The sequence below is a fragment of the Halichoerus grypus genome, chromosome 10 (genome assembly GCF_964656455.1).
Source record: "Halichoerus grypus chromosome 10, mHalGry1.hap1.1, whole genome shotgun sequence".
Lineage (NCBI taxonomy): Eukaryota > Metazoa > Chordata > Mammalia > Carnivora > Phocidae > Halichoerus > Halichoerus grypus.
In genome coordinates, this window is record NC_135721.1 from 121001629 (window position 1) to 121021050 (window position 19422).

Genomic DNA, 19422 nt, shown 5'->3' on the forward strand with positions numbered 1-19422 from the left:
GCCTATTCACCTTGTCCTTGTACTTCTGATATTGGGTCCCAGGCTCCCTGGGTCACCATGTGCCCACCTGTTTCCCAGGAGCAAGTCCCTACCAATCCTCTCCTAAGCACAGCATCTCATCCCCACCTACCTGGCTGCGACCCCTTGCCCTTTCAAAATTCTATTTCCTTCTCTCAAGCCCAGCCACCTCTACTGATTATCTCCGACATATCTAGTATGTATAGAGAATTAGGATTCAAGAGCCTGGAGCCAGACTGCCTGAGTTGAATTCAGCTCAGGCATCTACTCTATTACTTACCTTGTGCATGGGTTTCCTTATTATGAAAGGGAGTTGATAACAGTAGTACTTACTATTGGGGCGACTGGGTGGCACAGTCGTTTTGAGTGTCTGACTCTTGGTTTTGGCTCAGGAAGTGATCTCAGGGTCGTGAGATTGAGCCCCATGTGGGGCTCTGTGCTGACCACAGAGTCTGCTGGGGTTTCTCTCTCCCTCTCCCTCTGCTTCACGCTCTCTCTCTTGAATAAATAAATAAATCTTAAAAAAAAAAAGTAGTACCTACTGCATAGCATTACTATGCCTAAATACATGTGAAATGTTTAGAGCAGGGCTTGGACCTGGTAAGTGCTCTCTCTCTATATATACTTATTATCCAATTCTGATGCTGGATTAGGACAAGGAGAGGTCTACAGACAGAGTGGAGAAAGGCAGGGCCAGAGGCTTTCACTTGTCCCAGAGAAAACTGGACCATCTCCATTGGCAAGATTAACTTCCGGGTATCATTTCTCACATCATCTTAGGTAACTACGTCATACTGTCTCATTTCTGTTTAACCCCCAAAATTCCTCCTCTAGACTCACTCTCAGCTAACTTTCCCTCTTGTTACACTGAGAAAATCCAGATGATTAGAAAGGAACTTCAATAAGCTCCCCACCACATTTCCTCCCTACCAGGATTCTGTCCATACATTCTGCTTTCTTCACTGTTCCTATAAATGAACTGCCTGGGTTCTTTTCCAAGGCCAACCTTTAGCTTATGCCTAGATCTCATCCTTTCTTGCTTCCTCAAGGACATCACTCCAGCAATTTGCCCTCTTTCCTGCATCATCAATTTTTTCTCTCTCCTGGAACATTCCCATCAGCATAAAACATGCTTTTATTCACTGTGAAAAACAAAGCAAACCCCTTTGATCTCACAACCCTCCAGCTATTACCTTTTTGCTTTGATTCCCTTTTCAGCAAAACTGACTGAAAGAAGTTGTTAGCAATTGCCAGTCTCCGATTCTTCTCCCATTCTGTCTTGCATCCACTCCCATTAGGCTTTCACACTCACAACTCTAACCAAGACTGGATTATCATGATCACCAATTGCCTCCATATTGCTGAATCCAGTGGTCAATTCTCAGTTGTCATCTTGCTTGGCCATGAGGTAGAGAGGGGTATGCTATTCACCAAATCTTTTCCTTCCTCCTCTTGGGCACTTGATTTCTTAATTTGTAGTTAGAGGTGGCCATAGGATGGGGTTCTGGCCAATGGAATGTGGGTGGAAGGGATATAGTGCCTTCCAAGCCTGAGAGCCCATGCTGGATATCTGCTCCTCCAAATCGCCTCTTCACCTTTCTCCATCCTGCTCTGGGCCTCAGGATCCCAGCCTTAGGGATTTTATTAATGAGCCTTCTCGTTTCTGGTTGGGTTGAGTCACGTCGAGGTACCTGTAGGAGATTGGAGGCAGAGAGGAAGGAAGTCAGGGAATTTGTTCCCCTGGATCACTAATCATTACTTTCTCTCGTCTCTTCAAGTCTAAGGTAGTAACAGCTACGACTATCAACCATTTCAAGGTTATGGAAATCCTTTCACAGTTTTCCTGCCCCTGCTCCTACCTTTATAAATAATCCCTTTATTAAACCTTTCTAGGGGCACCTGGTGGCTCAGTCTTTAAGCGTCTGCCTTCGGCTCAGGTCATGATCCCAGGGTCCTGGGATCGAGCCCCATATCGGGCTCCCTGCTCCGTGGGGAGCCTGCTTCTCCCTCTCCCACTCCCCCTGCTTGTGTTCCTGCTCTCGCTATCTCTCTCTCTGTCAAATAAATAAATAAAATCTTTAAAAAAAAAACAAAACCTTTCTAAAATTACCCAACTTGAGTGTGCCCTTTATTTCTTGCTAGACGCTTACCATTACACTTTCTGTGTACTATTCTCATCTCTCACCCCCATTTACTGGCTGGACATTGACACCCTGAGTACCTTTGAAACCATAACTTGAATAATTCAACCTCTGTCAACATGGACCCTGAATATTTTCATGGAGCAAAGAACTGCTTCTCCCCTCCTTTTATCCTTCTCCTCTGCTGCTGAATATATTGTACGTGGGTGAGAAATAAACTTATATTGCCCATGCCACTGAGATATGGGGATGTCTCCAATGTCTCTATTACAGCAGTCTGTTCTACTGGGACTAATACAACTTATCTGCAGCATTTGGCAGTTGATGATTCTGTGCTCCTAGAAATATTTTCCGTGCTTAGCTTCTATGACACTGCATTTTTTAAGTTTTCCTTCTACTTTAATGACTGTTTTTTCTTAGTTTCCTTTATTGGTTCTTCCTCATCTCCCTATCTAAATGTTGGATTTCCCCAGGCTCTGTCCTTGTTCCCCCTCTTTATCTCCATTTACTTCCTGGTGACCTCATCCAGTCTGATGGCTTTAAACACTCCCAAATTTATATCTCCAATCCAGGCTTCTCCCTGGAGAAGAACCCTTGGCTTTTTTTTTTTTTGAATTGTAGCACAAAGGAAATTTTATTTGCAGCAAATAAGGAAATCCCAGGGAATAACTTCCATGACTCCCCAAGCAAGGGTGAATGAAGAACCCTTGGCTTTTATGCCCAACTACCTGCTTGATGTCCTTCTTCGATATCTAATAGCATCTCAAATATAACATGTCCAAAATTAAATTCTAGACCTCTTCAAAACTTGCTCATCCTATAGCTTCCTCTATGTCAATAAATAGCAACTCCTTGCTTCCAATTGCTCAGACCAAACACTTTGGAATCATCCTGATCCATCTCTTTTTCTTTCACCCTACATTCAATTTGTCAGCAAATCCCATCAGCCCTATTTCCAAACATATTCAGAATCTGATCAAGTCTCACTACCTCTACTATCTTGGTCTCAGGAGGTGCCAGGCTTTGAGGAGGAAGGGAGGAAGATATGGAAGGAAAACAATCCTGCTGCAATGCTGTCACCATAATTATTACTGAATCCTAGTCTTGAATTGCTTTGATTGTGAAGTCTTCTAAGAAGAATTCTTCCCCAAGCCCCAACCAAATCTTCCTGATTCCTTTTTCAGAAATAGATCTACAGACCAGAAGATTTCCAGAGAACTCATCCATTCCAGCAGACATGAAGACATCAGGAGCTCCTATAGGGAACATTCAGCAGAGGAATGGGATAAGCACCATTACCAGCTTTTAGCACCATTTGAACTGATTCCAGGGTGGGAGAATAAACAATTCTGAGGAAATCTGCACCCAAAACCTCAAAGGATGTTCACTGGATCTTCATCAAATTCTGTTTTCCTAGAGCAGAAACTGGCTTTCTCTCTAGGAGATCCAAGAATAGGTCATTCTCCACACAAAAATTCTACCAACCAAAAGATGGATGTTGATGCCCTTGGGAACTCACCTGGGAAGGCTAGAAACCATAGAAGCCAAGATGGTGTTTTACTGATCCCAATAATGTAGTTTAAGCAGAAGAATGACATGATTAGATTTGTAATCTAGAAAAGATTAGTCTGAAAAACAAAATAAAAAGAAAAGACAAAACAAAGGGATTACCTTGGAGGCTGGTGTGATGAATAGAGGAATGACAAGAATGGATGGAAAGAGACCAGGAGGTTACTGCAGCAATCCACATGTGAGGAGGGAGTGGGAAAGGTGATCCAAGGAAAGACAATGCAAATAAGGATGGAGAGGAATGGGTACATTCAGGAAATAGTACTCTATTTCTTTTTTTTTTTTAAGATTTTATTTATTTATTTGACAGAGAGAGAGAAAGACAGTGAGAGAGGGAACACAAGCAGGGGGAGTGGGAGAGGGAGAAACAGGCTTCCCGCTGAGCAGAGAGCCAGACATGGGGCTCGATCCCAGGATCCTGGGATCATGACCTGAGCCGAAGGCAGACCCTTAACGACTGAGCCACCCAGGTGCCCCAATAGTACTCTATTTCTTTAGAAAGTATGATCTTTCTAAAAAGCAATTCTAATGGTGTGACTCTTTAGTTTAAATTCTTCCATAGCTACCCATGGGCCCCAAGTTGAAGCACAAAGTCCTTAGCATGGCTTTTGCTCAGCTCCCAGCTCTCCATATGCACCATGAGCTCCACTATCCTGAAATGTTTTCAGTGTCCCATAAGCACTAGGAGAGCTCCGCCCCCCAAATGTTTGCACAAAATGTTCTCAGAGGCTGTCCAAAATTTCTGTCCTGTGGTTTCCGCTCTTTCCACTAAAATACCAACACTAAGTTCATCAATGAACTTGTTGTTAAATCTAAAATGCACTTTTGAATTCCTATTTTATTTGATCTTAACAGAACTCAACATTTGGCCACTTTCTCCTTCTTGAAATACATATATGTTTTTCATTTTTATAGTATGTTCTTGGCCTATTTTGGGTGATAGAGATGGAGTGTCAGGCAAATCAAGTATTATTCTTGCCCTTCAGTGAGATGTGAAGTGGTCCAACCAAGGGTAGACGTACAGGAGCACTAACAATTAAAGGAGAGGAATAAAAACCCATGAAACTTGGCCTGTTATTTATCCTGTTATTGGAGGTCCTAGAAAATGCCAAAAAAGAAAACGAAATAACTTACATAAGAACTGGAAATAAGAACTAAAATTACCTTTTTTTAATGCTATTATTTAATATGAAAATATAAGAGGTTCCAGTAAAAAAATATAATTATATGAATAAGTTAATTTGATAAGGTGTCTTGTTATAAGATAAATATACAAAAAAAATCATAGCATTTTTCTATTTTACCAATAAATACCTGAAAATGTAAATGAGAAAATGTTTTATTTATAATAGCTCCAAAAACTACAGAATATTTAAGAATAAATTTAACAAGAAACGCATAGGGAAAGCTAAATAAAAAAACTATGAAGTTTATTGAAAGACATAAAAGAACTAATCCAATAAAAAGCTTTACCATGTTCTTGGATGGGAAAGTTTAATACAAAAAATTTTAATTTTCTCAAAATTTATAAATCAATTTATTATAATTCCATTTTTAATCCCATAGGGTTTTGTTTAAACTGGATAAAGTGGGCGCCTGGGTGGCTCAGTTGGTTAAGCGACTGCCTTCAGCTCAGGTCATGATCCTGGAGTCCCCGGATCGAGTCCCACATCGGGCTCCCTGCTCGGCGGGAAGTCTGCTTCTCCCTCTGACCCTCCCCCCTCATGCTCTCTCTCTCTCAAATAAATAAATAAAATAAAATAAATAAATAAATAAACTGGATAAAGCGGTCTTGTCTGAAAAATATGAAAAGAAGAGAGAGGAGCCTTACATTACCAGGTATTGATTAGAGTCAAAGAAAAGCAAATTGAGGTAACAACATTGTACATCCACCAGACTGCTAAAAAATAAAAAAGAACTATTGCTTTTGGTGATGTCGAGAAATGCTGCTCTCATACATTGCTGATGGAAACGTAAGTGTTTCACTCTTTCTGGAAAGTAATCTAGTGACATCTATTAAAATTTAAAATGCATACCCCTTCATCCAGTTGGCTTACTTCTAGGAGACAAGAACCTATGTTTATTAAGTACTTCATTGTGAACGGTGAGAGAAAAATCAGAAACAAAGCATATGCCCAATAATGAGAGGATGAGGGAATAAATTTTGATATTTTTGAAGCCATCAAAAAATATGTATTAGAGGGGCACCTGGGTGGTGCAATTGGTTGGGTGTCCCTTTGTTTCTGCTCGGGTGGTTATCTCGGGGTTGTGGGCTCTGTGCTGGGCATGGAGTCTGCTTGAGATTCTCTTTTCCTCTCCCTCTGCCCCTCCCACTTGTGCTCTCTCTCTCTCTCTCTCTCAAAATAAATAAATAAATAAATCTTAAAAAAAATATATGTATTTTGACCTCACTGATATGAGGAATTCTTAATCTCAGGAAACAAACTGAGGGTTGCTGGAGTGGGGGGTGGGGTGGGAGGGATGGGGTGACTGGGTGATGGACACTGGGGAGGGTATGTGTTCTGGTAAGCGCTGTGAATTGTGCAAGACTGTTGAATCTCAGATCTGTACCTCTGAAACAAATAATGCAATATATGTTAAGAAAGAAAAAAAGAAGAAGAAGAATGTAGCAGGAGGGGAAGAATGAAGGGGGGGAAGTCGGAGGGGGAGAAGAACCATGAGAGACGATGGACTCTGAAAAACAAACTGAGGGTTCTAGAGGGGAGGGGGGTGGGAGGATGGGTTAGCCTGGTGATGGGTATTGAGGAGGGCACGTTCTGCATGGAGCACTGGGTGTTATGCACAAACAATGAATCATGGAACACTATATCTAAAACTAATGATGTAATGTATGGGGATTAACATAACAATAAAAAAATTTTTAAAAAGAAAAAAAAAAGCTTAAAAAAAAAAAAAATGTGTTAGAGGGGCGCCTGGGTGGCTCAGTCGTTGAGCATCTGCCTTCGGCTCAGGTCATGATCCCAGGATCCTGGGATCGAGCCCCATGTCTGGCTCCTTGCTCTGTGGGAAGCCTGCTTCTCCCTCTCCCACTCCCCCTGCTTGTGTTCCCTCTCTCACTGTCTCTCTCTCTGTTAAAAAATAAATAAAATCTTAAAAAAAAAAAATGTATTAGAGCTATGCTAATTGAAGTGGAGAAAATTTCACAAGGTTGTATAGACTCAGGAAAACAAGATGAAGAAAGTTGTGTTCTCCCACAAAACAACTATAGAAACCAACATAAAACTTGCATGTATGTCTTTATATAGGCCTGAATATAATTATATAAGCATGGGGAAAATATGAAAGGTTATTATAATATTATAATAGGGTTAGATTCACCTATGAATGAAGAAAACCCCGAATAACAGTGGCTTAAATAAGATAGTCTGTTCTCGTTCATGTCAAGGTCCAGATATAGGCAATCTGGAACTGATGTGGTTTTTCTTTCATGAAAACCTCTAGAAACCAGGTTCCTTCCAGCATTCTGCTATGTTGTTATTAGACTGACCTTCATTCTCAAGGTTCAGTCTATACATCCTCATCCTCACATCATCATGTTCCAAGCAGCAGGGTAGAGAAAGGGGTTAGAGAAGGGAAATGACGCACGTAAGCCATTTATAAAGAAAGGTTTCAGGATGCAGCAACAAAACACTTCCATTGGTCAAAACTTAGTCACATGAACACATTGAGTTGCAAGGGAGAATGGGAAATGTAGTCTTTATTCTGTGTGGCTAAGAGCCCACCCAAAATTTCTTGGCTTCAAGCATACCTTCTTCCAGACAACTTTAGAATTAATCTTTTCAGTTCCAAAAACAATCCCATAGGGATTTGAATTGAAAATGCAATATCTTCATAAAATAAATCATTTTAATTAATGCATTTTTATTAATTAAAAACATAAAATAAAAACTAACATTTTTATACCTTGAAATGTGGTCTCCCTCTCCAACTTTTTTAGGTTTTTGTTTTTGCTTTAGGGATATTTTATTCATATGTCATATATTTTCTTCATATGTCATATTTTTTTTAATCATAGTCATACAGAGGTATTCTACAGTTATTGTTGCAATTATGACTGGAATCTCCTTTTTTTCCCCATTATACTTACTAATTGGTTATGGTGAGTATATAAGAAAGTTGTAGATTTGTCTATTTATTTCTTATATTAAACCACTTTTAGCCTGGGTGGCTCAGTTGGTTAAGTGTCTGACTCTTGGTTTCGGCTCCAAGCTGAGTGTGGAACCTACTTAAGACTCTCTCTCTCTCTGCCCCTCCCCCCTCTACTTGCTTGTGTGTGTGCATTCTCTCTCTTTCTCTCTCTCTCAAAAACAAACAAAACAAAACAAAACACCCCACTTTATTGACATCTCTTATTAGTTTCCATAATATTTTCAATTGGTTTCATGGAATTTCTAGGAAGAAAAGAATATAATCTGGGAGTAAAGATAATTTGCTGTTTTTTTTAAATCTATTCCTTTTTTTCCTTTTCTTCACTAATGGCATTGTTCTGAGACTTCAGAAACATTTTGATTAATAGCAATTACAGTGAGCATCTCATTTAATTGAAACACTCCCAATGTTTAATGTTTTACCATTAAGTTTGCTGCTTGTGGCTTCTGATTAAAAAAGAAAGTATCCTTGGCCCTTCTCTTCTTTGCTTACTAATGTATTTATCATCATCATTGTCATCACCATTGTCATTGTCATCATTATTGGAAATAGATGCTGTACTTTAATTAATGCATTTTTGGCATATATTGAGATGATCATATGCTTTTTTCCTTTCACCATCTGATGTATTACAGAATGCTTGATTCAACACAGATTTCTTAATCATTCTTCCTGGAATCAACACTACTTGATCAAGATGCACAATTCTTTTAATACACTGCTGAATTTAACTTACGAATATTTTATTTAAGACTTTCATATCTGTAAGTGCCTAGTTAGTCTTCGGTATTATAAAATGCATTGCATTTTTGTATTACAAATTACATCTTTTCCTATGCTAGTTTAAATGTCTAGTTTAAATAACATAGAAATGGTATTTAAAATAAGATTTCCTAGAAGTCATTCATAAAACCATCTGGAGCTCTGTTGCTTGGAGACATTTTTCCATTTTATCAATGGGTTTTGATAATTTCTAGTATATAGTTTCTTTAGAATCAATTTTAGGAACTTATATTTTCAAGGAAAACCATTCATTTCTGATAAATTGTCAGGCATTAACATAAACTTTAATATAGAATTTTCTAATAAATTTTAGTTCTTTATATGTAGAAGTAAAGACCCTATTCCTTATATCTGGCACTGTGTTTTGCATGTTTTATCTCTTATTTTCTGCTTGTACTTGATAGTAATTTTTTTCTTTCCTTCTTCTTTTCCCCATCTCTTGTTCAAAGAATCAGTTTCTAGTTTTATTTATCAAGTCTACTTATTTTTTACTTTCTAGTTTATTAATTTCTGTTTCTAACTTAATAATTCCTCTCTCCTAAAATATCTGTGTCTTCCCCTCACATATGCTGTTAGCTCGGCTGGGAGAGTTCTAATTTAAAAACACATTTTTTTCACAAAGAAATAAAAACGTCATTGTTCCATTATAATAACAATGAAATAAAATTGTTCATATTAGCAACGTATAAAATATCCAGCAATGTCAAGTGTGTGAAGTAGGACTGCATGTTGATACAACCATCCTGACATGCAATTTAATGACATGTATGAAAAGGTTAAGTGGGTATGCATTTGAACAAACTATTCTACGTCTAGCAATTTAAGCTTAGACAACTAACTAGACCGGGGGCAAAGATGTATTTGAAAGGATATCTTCAGAGTATTATTTCGCCTGGGTGGCTCAGTTGGTTGGGCGGCTGCCTTCGGCTCAGGTCATGATCCTGGAGTCCCGGAATCGAGTCCCACATCGGGCTCCCTGCTCGGCAGAGAGTCTGCTTCTCCCTCTGACCCTCCTCCCTCTCATGGTCTCTGTCTCTCATTCTCTCTCTCGCAAATAAATAAAATCTTAAAAAAAAAATTTTTTTTAAAAAGTATCATTTCTAGCGGTGAAAGTTAAGAGATTGAATAAATGGCATAGCCATACAACAAAACGCAATGCAGACATTAAGAAGGATGTGATAGTTTTATGTTTCGAGTTGTTATGTTTTGAGTTGATATAAAAAAGCTGGTTAAATATAACAGTGTATGCTTCTAGTTATGTAATTACATTGTATAGAATCTGGAAGGCTATCATCAAGGTGTGAAGGTGGTTATTTCTGCCGACAGGCAGTGCATCTTTCAGAGTCACCATTTTGTGACATTCTTTCCATAAGTATGCCTTATCAGAAAAAAATAATTTTGAGAAAAGAATTCCCAGTCATTTACACTTTTGGGGGTATATCCAATAAACATTTACTAGATGCTATGCAGGGCATGGGAGCTGATGAGAAAAAGGAGAATTAATGCAGTTCCTCATTTGGATAGTGAAGTGAAGGTAATTTGGGTTCCGTAGAGAGCACAGAGGGGTGATGGAAGGGGCTTTTCCTGCCAGGAAGTAGAGACTTCAAGAGCCAAGGCAAGAGTCCCCTGAAAATCCAACAGGGAGGACAGACCTCTTACCTTGCTCAAATCTATCCAGATCTTTTGGGTTTCCTCCCATCCCGAGATACTGGCTCCTGTCTTTCTTTCCAGACTCAGCTTTTTACACACACTCAACATCTCTCACTAGTGTCCTGGGCTTCTGTCCTTCAAACCACCTGCAATTCCCTACATGTGCCACACATCCTTGCGTCTCTCTGCCCTTCCTGATGTTGTTCCTCTCTATGGAACATTCATTCCTGCCCCTTCTCCCTAGAACAACATCCCTTGGTTGTCCAAGATCCAACTTGTGGTAGGTTAGATGATTATTCAGCAAATAATTAGTTCTTCACTACAGCTCCATGCAAGGAATGTACTTTATTGCACCTTGACTTTGGGCTTCTGTGATATGACCTACTTTGGCCAATGGGATATTAGTACATAAGATGTGAGCAGAGGCTTAAAATGTGCTTGCATTTTGGGCTTTGTCTCTTGTATGCCTGTTTTTTACCATGATAATGAGGTAGCCAATGGTCCAAGGAGGTCCAAAATGCATGGAATAGGGGCACCTGGGTGGCTCAGTTGGTTAAGCATCTGACTCTTGATTTCAGCTTGGGTTGTGATCTTGGGGTCGTGGGATGGAGACCCATGTTTGACTGTGCTCAGTGGGGAGTCTGCTTCTCTCCCTCTTTCTCCCTCTGCCCCTCCCCCTGCTCACACGCACGCTCTCTCTCTCTCTCTCTCTCTCTAAAATAAATAAATAAATAATTTTTAAAAAATGCATGGAATAGACTTGAACCAAATTCATGGCCTGGAGCCAAGCCCACCTAAGCCCAGACAAGATCAAGGTCAACACCCAGCAAACATTTAGTCACCTGAGTGAGAAATTTACAAGTATGTATTATTGTTTGACACTGAGATGACTGCAGTGTTTGTTATGCACTAGCTCACTAATACACAGTTAATAAGGTCTCTTGTTCTTATTTGTTGAATTATGGACTTCTCCTCTGGGGTCACCCTCAAATCCTACATCCCCTATTGCATATCAGATAAACCTTTATCACACTGTATTATGATTATTTGATTAACATGCACTGTGAACTTCTAAGTGCAGCTAAATATTCTGTGAGACCTTTGGTCAAATTCATCTCTGGGGACTTAAAAACACCCCTTGACACTCACCTAATAGCTAAAAATTGTGATTAGTGAGCAAGTTACACCAAGATTTTTTCATGTACCCACTGGGTGCCAGAGAGACCAGCCCATTGAACCTATCTCAAATGAGGGAAAAGAATATGAGCAGGTACCATGTATTCTGCCCCAGGGGAGGAAATAAAAGGTCAAAACACCTCTCTCCTTTGAAGCAGGGTCTTAGTCTGTTTGGGCTGCCATAACAAATTACAATAGACTAGTTAGGTGGTTATAAACAACATAAATTTCTTTTTTTAAAAAAGATTTTATGTATTCATGTATTTATTTAGAGAGCATGCAAATGGGGGGAGGGACAGAAGGAGAGGGAGAGAGAGAATCTCAAGCAGACTCCATGCTGAGTGTGAAGCCAGACGTGGGGCTCCATCTCACGACCCCGAGATCATGACCTCTTGAGTTGAAATCAAGAGTTGGACGTGTAAGCAACTGAGCCACCCAGGCACTCCAAAACAATATAAATTTATTTCTCACAGTTCTGGAGCCTGAGCAGTCCAAGGGCAATGTGCTGGCAGATTTGGTGTCCAGAGAGGGCCCACTTCCTGGTTCTAGATGACCTTGTGTTCACTGTGTCCTCACATGGTGAAAGGGGTGAGGGAAGTCTCTGTGGTCTCTTTTATAAGGGGCACTAATCCCATTCATGAGGGCTCCACCCTCATGATCTAATCACCCCAAGGCCCTACCTCCTAATATCATCACATTCGGGATTGAGTTTCAACACATGAATTTTGGGGGTGACACAAACATTCGATTTATAGCGAGTGGTGATTAAAAACTTTAGGGCATCCAATGCTGTCTAGGTGTTTAAAAAAAGAGGAAGTGTTGACCAGCAGAGACTGAAGGCAGTGTGGGTGAATGTTGTTTACTATTGTCTGGGCCGGGAATAAACGGGCGGCAGAATGACCTATGACCACATTTTGTCTCACATTGTGAGAAAATTCTCATCTTACTTTTGATTTGTAAAATATCAAATGCCAAAATTGAGCCTAGTGTGAAGGAAGGAGTCACCTGTGATTCCGGCAGGGCTCTAAATCACCAGAATCGAGTCCAGGGTCATTACCAGCACTCAGCACAGGTTTGACATAGGTGTGTTGGACCAATCAACAAACAAATATTTAAATTCGCAGAGAGAGGATTAGGCATGCCCTCTACAAACCAGTCAATCTACAGAGATGTTCCAGAATGTGGGTGTCTTCAGGGACCCTGGAAAAACATGTGTGACCCCATCTTAAATCTGAGATTGAATTTAAAGAAGTCCAGTTACGGGGCACCTGGGTGGTTCAGTCAGTGACGCGTCCGACTCATGATTTCGGCTCAGGTCATAATCTCAGGGTCGGGAGATTGAGCCCCGCATTGGGTTTCATGCTCAGCATGGAGTCTGCTTCAGATTCTCCCTGTCCCTCTGCCTCTCCCCCATTTCTCTCTCTCTTTCTCTCAGTAAATCAATCAATCAATCAATCAATGAATAAAATCTAAAAAAAAAAAGTCCAGTTATATGGGCAGTATTGTTGAAAAATTTTTTCCAAATATATCATAAGCCTTAAAAATGTCAGTGCCCTTTGACCTAAAAATACTATACCTAGGGAGCTCTCCTGAAGGAATTAATCAGAGATGTAGATAAAGCTCTAAAATCATGTTCATTACACGGTTGTTCGTAATAGCGACAAAATGGACTTGTGAGCACGAACTGTTTTGTGACGTGTCAGCTACTGTGGGTGCTGTCCACTGTGTTCCGTCATCTGTCTCCGGAGATGCAGGACAATTTAATTCAAAGAGACCAGGACTGGGAGAAGGGACAGGGAGAGGGAGAGAGAGTCAGGTCGAGATAGAAAGAGGGGAAAGAGGAGGAGAGAGGCAGGGATGGCGTCAGGGAGAGAGACAAACAGAAAGAGGATGGGGCTAGAACAAAGGTATCAGTTCTGGGGAGTAGCATGTGGTGAATAAACGTTTGTGGAATAGAGACTTGGAAGGAGAAAAGAGTCAGAGATAGGAATGGATTCAGAGGCAGGTCCCCAGCTCCCTGACTGCATTAGACCTCACTGACCTCAGGGTGCCCACCGTGAAGACCCTGGACATGCAGGAAGGAGGCTGGCAGCAGGGCCAGCGGAGGGGGGCAGGGCTACCTGCACAGGCTGCTGAGTCCCTGGGTGAGCAGGGCAGTGGGAGGACGTCACAGAGCTGCCCTGGCTCTGTCATGGACTGGAAGCAGCAGGGACTGGGCTCAGGTCATAGGAGGGAGGAGGATGTCATGTTCCAAGACACCCCCACTGCCTTTGCTTGTGCTGATCGTATCCCCCACCTTCTGTGAATTCCTGTTTGCCCTGGGAGTCAACTTACAAATTTACACTGAGAATTGCTGTCCCGATGTTGAAGATGCCTTTGTATATTCTTGGGATGATTTTAGAACTTATCCTTAGTTACTTCAAGTTTGTAATTTCATGCATTATTCAGAAGGAATAGGTCAGGTCATGGTCCTGGAGTCCCGGGATCGAGTCCCACGTCATTGTATGAAACCATGCTTTTCCACCTCTTGGGGGACTGGCGTGTGTGCATGTATATGCGCACATGTTGGGGGGGGATGCAGTGCACATTCAGTGGGTTATGTTTTCCTTAGTCTTCTTTGGCTCAGGGTTGCTGCTTCCGCTGAGTGACTTCAGCTTCGGGAGCACCTTGCCTTCCCATCCTGCTCTTCTGGTCTGCACTGCAGGCTTTTCACTGGATTCCCCCTGCTCCAGACATCACACCCATGACGGGGAGGGGGGGTGTGTGAGGAGCCTTTATGGAAGGCGTGGTGCAATAGAGAGGTTTCATATTGCCACGCTGCTCAGCCCCTGCTCCGCCTCAAGCTCCCAGCTTCCTGTCCTCCTTACCATGCCAGGCACCCTTCAGAAGCCCAGTTCTCTCCCTTCAATGTGAAGAAACAATTCTGCACCCTTTCCTCATCTAGGGTTTACATTTTCACACTTGCGGCATCGTCACTGTGCTTTGTAAACAAAGGGCTTCCCCGTGTTTCCATTTTTAGTAGCAAAGAACCAGCGAGGACTCTGAAATATGAGACTGTCTTAGCTTGAGTTTCCAGAAGCAGACTTGGAGAAAAGGATTCATATGAAAATTATTTATTTAAGCTTTCCCAGAAAAAACTGGGTGGGGGGCTGGGGGGTGTCGGACGTGGAAAGGAGGCCAAGCAAAGATGTGACAGCAAGCAACATCTAAGGAGGGTACCTCTGGCTCAGTCTCTCATGGGAACTCTGGGGACACCTTAAAATTGCCCCCACCAGGGAGCCAGAGAGTGGGAGGACTATTGCCCTACGTTTGTCAGTCACTGGCTGATGGCTGGCCCTAGGGGCACATACATTCTCTGGCTCTCCACCAAGAGCGGCAGGTGCAGGCGTGGGGAGAGAAAGCGCGGGTGAGCCAGCCTGCCTAAAACACAGCCCAGGGCGCCGAAGCGCACCGGGCAAAGCACCAACAGCGTCTGCTGCCCAGCCTTTCCTGTCCTTCCCTTACCCACCTGCATGAAGGACAGGGAGTTGTGCGGAGAATAATTTCCTCACTGATGTGAGTCACGGCACCCCGTGGAAGGCAGAAGCAGCTATCACTGCGGATGAGGGGTCGGCCTCTGTGCTACGATAAGAAATATATTTGGTCTCCATCCGCAGTTCCTTGCACAGAACTCCTAAAACTTGTAATTTCCTAAGTGAGAGGAGTATCTTTTGTTATTTATAACAAGACCCTTTTTAAAAAAGATTTTATTTATTTAATTATTTGAGAGAGAGAGAGACAGCGTGAGAGACAACGAGCATGAGCAGGGTGGGGGGAAGGGCAGAGGGAGAGGGAGAAGCAGACTCCCTGCTGAGCAGGGAGCCCCACGCAGTGCTGGATCCCAGGACTCCAGGATCATGGCCTGAGCCGCAGGCAGATGATTAACTGACTGAGCCACCCAGGCGCCCCTATAACAAGGCTTTTTAATCACAGCTGAGTTTACGCTAATAAGGTGACTTAGGGTGGGGCCCCTACTTAGTCATCTCCTCACCAGAAAGACCATCGATTATGGGACTGGAACTTTCAGCTCTGCCCACCGATTTAAGGAAAGGCGTGGGGGGGGGGGGGGATTGCAGAGTAAGTTTCATAAAAACTCTTCCACAAGATTTGATGAGCTTCTGGGTTGGTGAACACATCCATGTGCCAAGAGGGTGTTGAACCCTAGCTCCATGGGGACGGGAATTCCTGAGCTTGGGACGTTTCCTGACTTGGCCCTGTGTACCTGTTCATCTGGCTGTTCATCTGTATCCTTCGTCACATCCTTTATAATAAACTGGGAGACGTAAGTAACTGTTACCCTGACCTTTATGAGCTATTCTAACAAATTAATCACATCTGAGGAGGGGGTTGTGGAAACCTCCAATTTACAGTCAGTTGGTCAGAAGTCCAGGTGACAACCTGGACTTACAAATGGTGTCTGAACTGGGGGCCGTGTTGTAGGACTGAGCCGCTAGCCTGTGGGATCTGCTGCTCTCTCTAGGTAGACAGTGTCAGAATTGAGTTCAAGCGTGGGACACCCAACAGTGTTCACTGAGAATTGGAGAATTGCTTGGTGGTGTTGGAAAACAATCCAGAGCATGCTGCTTCTTCCAGGCCCTTCTCCCATTTTCCCACCTCTTTTAGGCTTCTCTTCACTTGTCAGCGTGACTGCAAGGCACTCACAACCAGAAGACAAGGGTGAACAGTCCCACCACGTCCCGGGATCTGCTCGTAAGAATTTGCAGAATTTGCACTGGGAAATACTCAGCTGTCTCTGAGACAAGTGCCCCCAGCCCAGGCCACAGAGCCCTCTGCACTCTCCTCTTTCAGATTCTGCCCCTTCTGACTTGGTTGTTAGATGCAAGGGGCAGGTTAGCATCCTGTCTGAGACGAAGCTCTCCTGTTTGTGGCTATCTGCTTCACACGGGAAGCAAGGTAGCTGGTGTTGTTAACCAGGTTCTGGACTTTGGAGGTGCTCTGGGGATGAGAAATGTGCTGTTTTCCCACTTCAGGGATCCGGCCTCAGGTGCTGGAGTCATACCAGTACTCCTTGAGTCTGAGCGGGGGCTGCTAGTGGACTCTGCTCTCCTGGGCTGTTCCTCAGGAGCACCCAATATTGCCTCCCCTGGAATGAACTCTCCTAACAGGGAACATGAAGTGGGGGAGATTCATCCAGATCTCGGCCGTCCATACTTTTCCAGTGGACTTTTGCTCCAGCTGAGTCTGATTCCCTTTCTTCAGTTCAGCAGCCCCTTTCTCTGCTGCTCTTTGCAAAAGTGCCCCTGGTCTGAACACACACATGGAGAATTCCTCTCTATTCACCACATAACTGAATACCGTGCCCGACAGTCGGCCAGCCATAGGGAGGCCTCTGAAAACCAGAGTCTGCCGCAGACCCAGGTGAGGCCCTGCAGACTCTCTGTGGTTTTCCGTGCTCCTCCCCTCAGGTACTACATCCACACGGGGGGTGGGGGGGTTGGGCAGGGAGTGACATTGAAAACACATTTATTTCCACATCCTCCCCAAAGCCTCAAAATGCTAGCAGAGAACTTACAACTGAAAAAGCATATATCCACAAGGACAAAGAACTGGAGAGGATACAGGGACAGATGACAGAGATCAAGAAAATTCTGGAAGCTGGAAAGTCAGTGGTAACTGATTTCAAAGAGCAGAGAAGGCTGAAATTTAAAAGTGAAAGGGGAGGTGGTGTGCAATAAGAAGCAAGTGGGTTCCTTGCTGCAGGATTCCAGTTGGAAGTCCCCTGAAGATGGGGACAGGAGGTGGGGCTGAAAACAGGAGGTACATCTTGGCTGTCCTTCTGAGGGGCAGTGAGACACCCAGAGGTCCACTCCTGCCCTGCACAACCAGGAGACTACCTTCTCCCACCAGTGGAAGAAGATGTGGAGTTCACACCAAGGGGCTCTGGGTTCAGAGTTCCCAGACACAGTTGGGAACAGGGAACTGTACTGAAAATGGGCACAAAGTGGAAGTCTGTGAGTGGTAACCCCCCCACTCACTCAACACAACTTCCCACCCGACAGCCAGAATGATGGCAGACAAGCTTACATCCTCTGGAAGGAAGAATGGAAGTTTCCTCTCTGGGGAAAAGGACTAGGCCAAGAGAGAGAAAAGCCCTACTGACATTTAGTATTGCCCCAGTGAAACAGCAGGGCACCTGATCACCCTACTGTGAAGACCAGTGGCAGATGAGCCCCACCCAGACACTCAGGACTCGAAATCAGCATTTTGGTGCCTTTACTCTTAAATCTGAACAAACAGCTAAGCATCACTTGACATCAGAGGGGAGCTTCTAATATGAAAGATGGAGACATACATCACCAACCACCGAACCAACCACAGTAGGGGGAAACTGAGAATGCAGAAAGCAAAAGACAACTGTAAGAAAATCCTAAACCTCATAAGTCTAGTATCTAAGAAAACAGAAGAGTAAGCCATAAAAAGAAGCATCCAGAGAATAAGAGCTCTTAAAAATTCAAAATATGATAGGAGAAATTTAAAAAGTTCAATAGATGAATTAGGATACAATTTGAGGAATTCTCTGAGACTATAAAAGAAAATTACAAAGAAACAGAAAACAGGAAAGAAGAGGTAAAAATATTTAAGGCTCAACTCAGAGGATCCCACAACTAATGTAAATTTCAGAGAGAAAATAAGGGAAAGAAATGATCACACCAGAAGACATTATAGAAAATAAAAACAAACACAAACAAACTAACAAAAGGAAATAACCTAATGCCTATCACTGGGAGAAGAGATAAATAAATTGTGGTATCTTTTCTTTTTATTATGTTATGTTAATCACCATACATTACATCATTAGTTTTTGATGTAGTGTTCCATGATTCATTGTTTGCGTATAACACCCAGTGCTCCGTGTAGAATGTGCCCTCTTTAATACCCATCACCAGGCTAACCCATCCTCCCACCCCCCTCCCCTCTAGAAACTCAGTTTGTTTTTCAGAGTCCATCGTCTCTCATGGTTCGTCTCCCCCTCCGATTTCCCCCCCTTCATTCTTCCCCTCCTGCTATCTTCTTCTTCCTTTTTTTTTTTTTAACATATAATGTATTATTTGCTTCAGAGGTACAGATCTGTGATTCAACAGTCTTGCACAATTCACAGCACTCACCACAGCACATACCCTCCCCAGTGTCTATCACCCAGCCACCCCATCCCTGCCACCCCATCCCTCCCACCCCCCACCACTCCAACAACCCTCAGTTTGTTTCCTGAAATTAAGAATTCCTCATATCAGCAAGGTCATATGATACATGTCTTTCTCTGATTGACTTTAAATTGTGGTATCTTCACACAACAGAATGCTAGACTACAATGTCAAGTTAATGAACAATAGCCATGTGCATAGATGACTCTTAGGAACAACGCTGAATAAGATGCAAGCTACGGCAAATGTCATTTGTGTGTGTGATGCCATGTCTATGGTATTCAAAAGCCAGCAAAAGTAAACAAGGCATAGTCTAGCAGCACATACATATACAGTAGACAATAAAGAAAAGTGAATTAGAAAAAAAAAAACAAACATGAGATTGGTTCTGTGGCTGGTGAGGGGTGAGGGCATGGGGGCAGCAGAGGAAGGTAGGGACTGGCATCAAAAAAGAACATAGAGGGGGATTCAAAGAATTGGGAATATTCTATTTCCTGAGCTGGATGGTGGATTCACAGGCATTTGTTTTACTACTATGTTTCATGACTTATATTACTCATATTCTTTTATATACGCTCTCTCCTCATACAGACATACACGCACACACACACACACACACACACACACACGATAGAAGAAAATTTCCCTGAATTGAGGATGTGAGTTTCCCAATTAAATTGCCCCAACAGTCCAGGGGCACCTGGAGGCTAAGT

At 42.6% G+C, this 19422-nt stretch overlaps 1 long non-coding RNA gene across 3 annotated transcripts in view; it reads right to left on the reverse strand.

Annotated features, from left to right (window-relative positions):
* Positions 1-19422, reverse strand: part of LOC118554082 (uncharacterized) — a 53442-nt gene that overhangs the window by 25739 nt on the left and 8281 nt on the right. Inside the window, exon 3 of one of the 3 annotated variants that reach the window (XR_013442059.1) lies at positions 1134-1709. The exons of the other annotated variants lie outside the window; for them this stretch is intronic. This is a non-coding gene — a long non-coding RNA (uncharacterized LOC118554082). Of the gene's footprint in view, positions 1-1133; positions 1710-19422 lie in introns of those variants that run through there. 3 annotated transcript variants of the gene reach the window in all.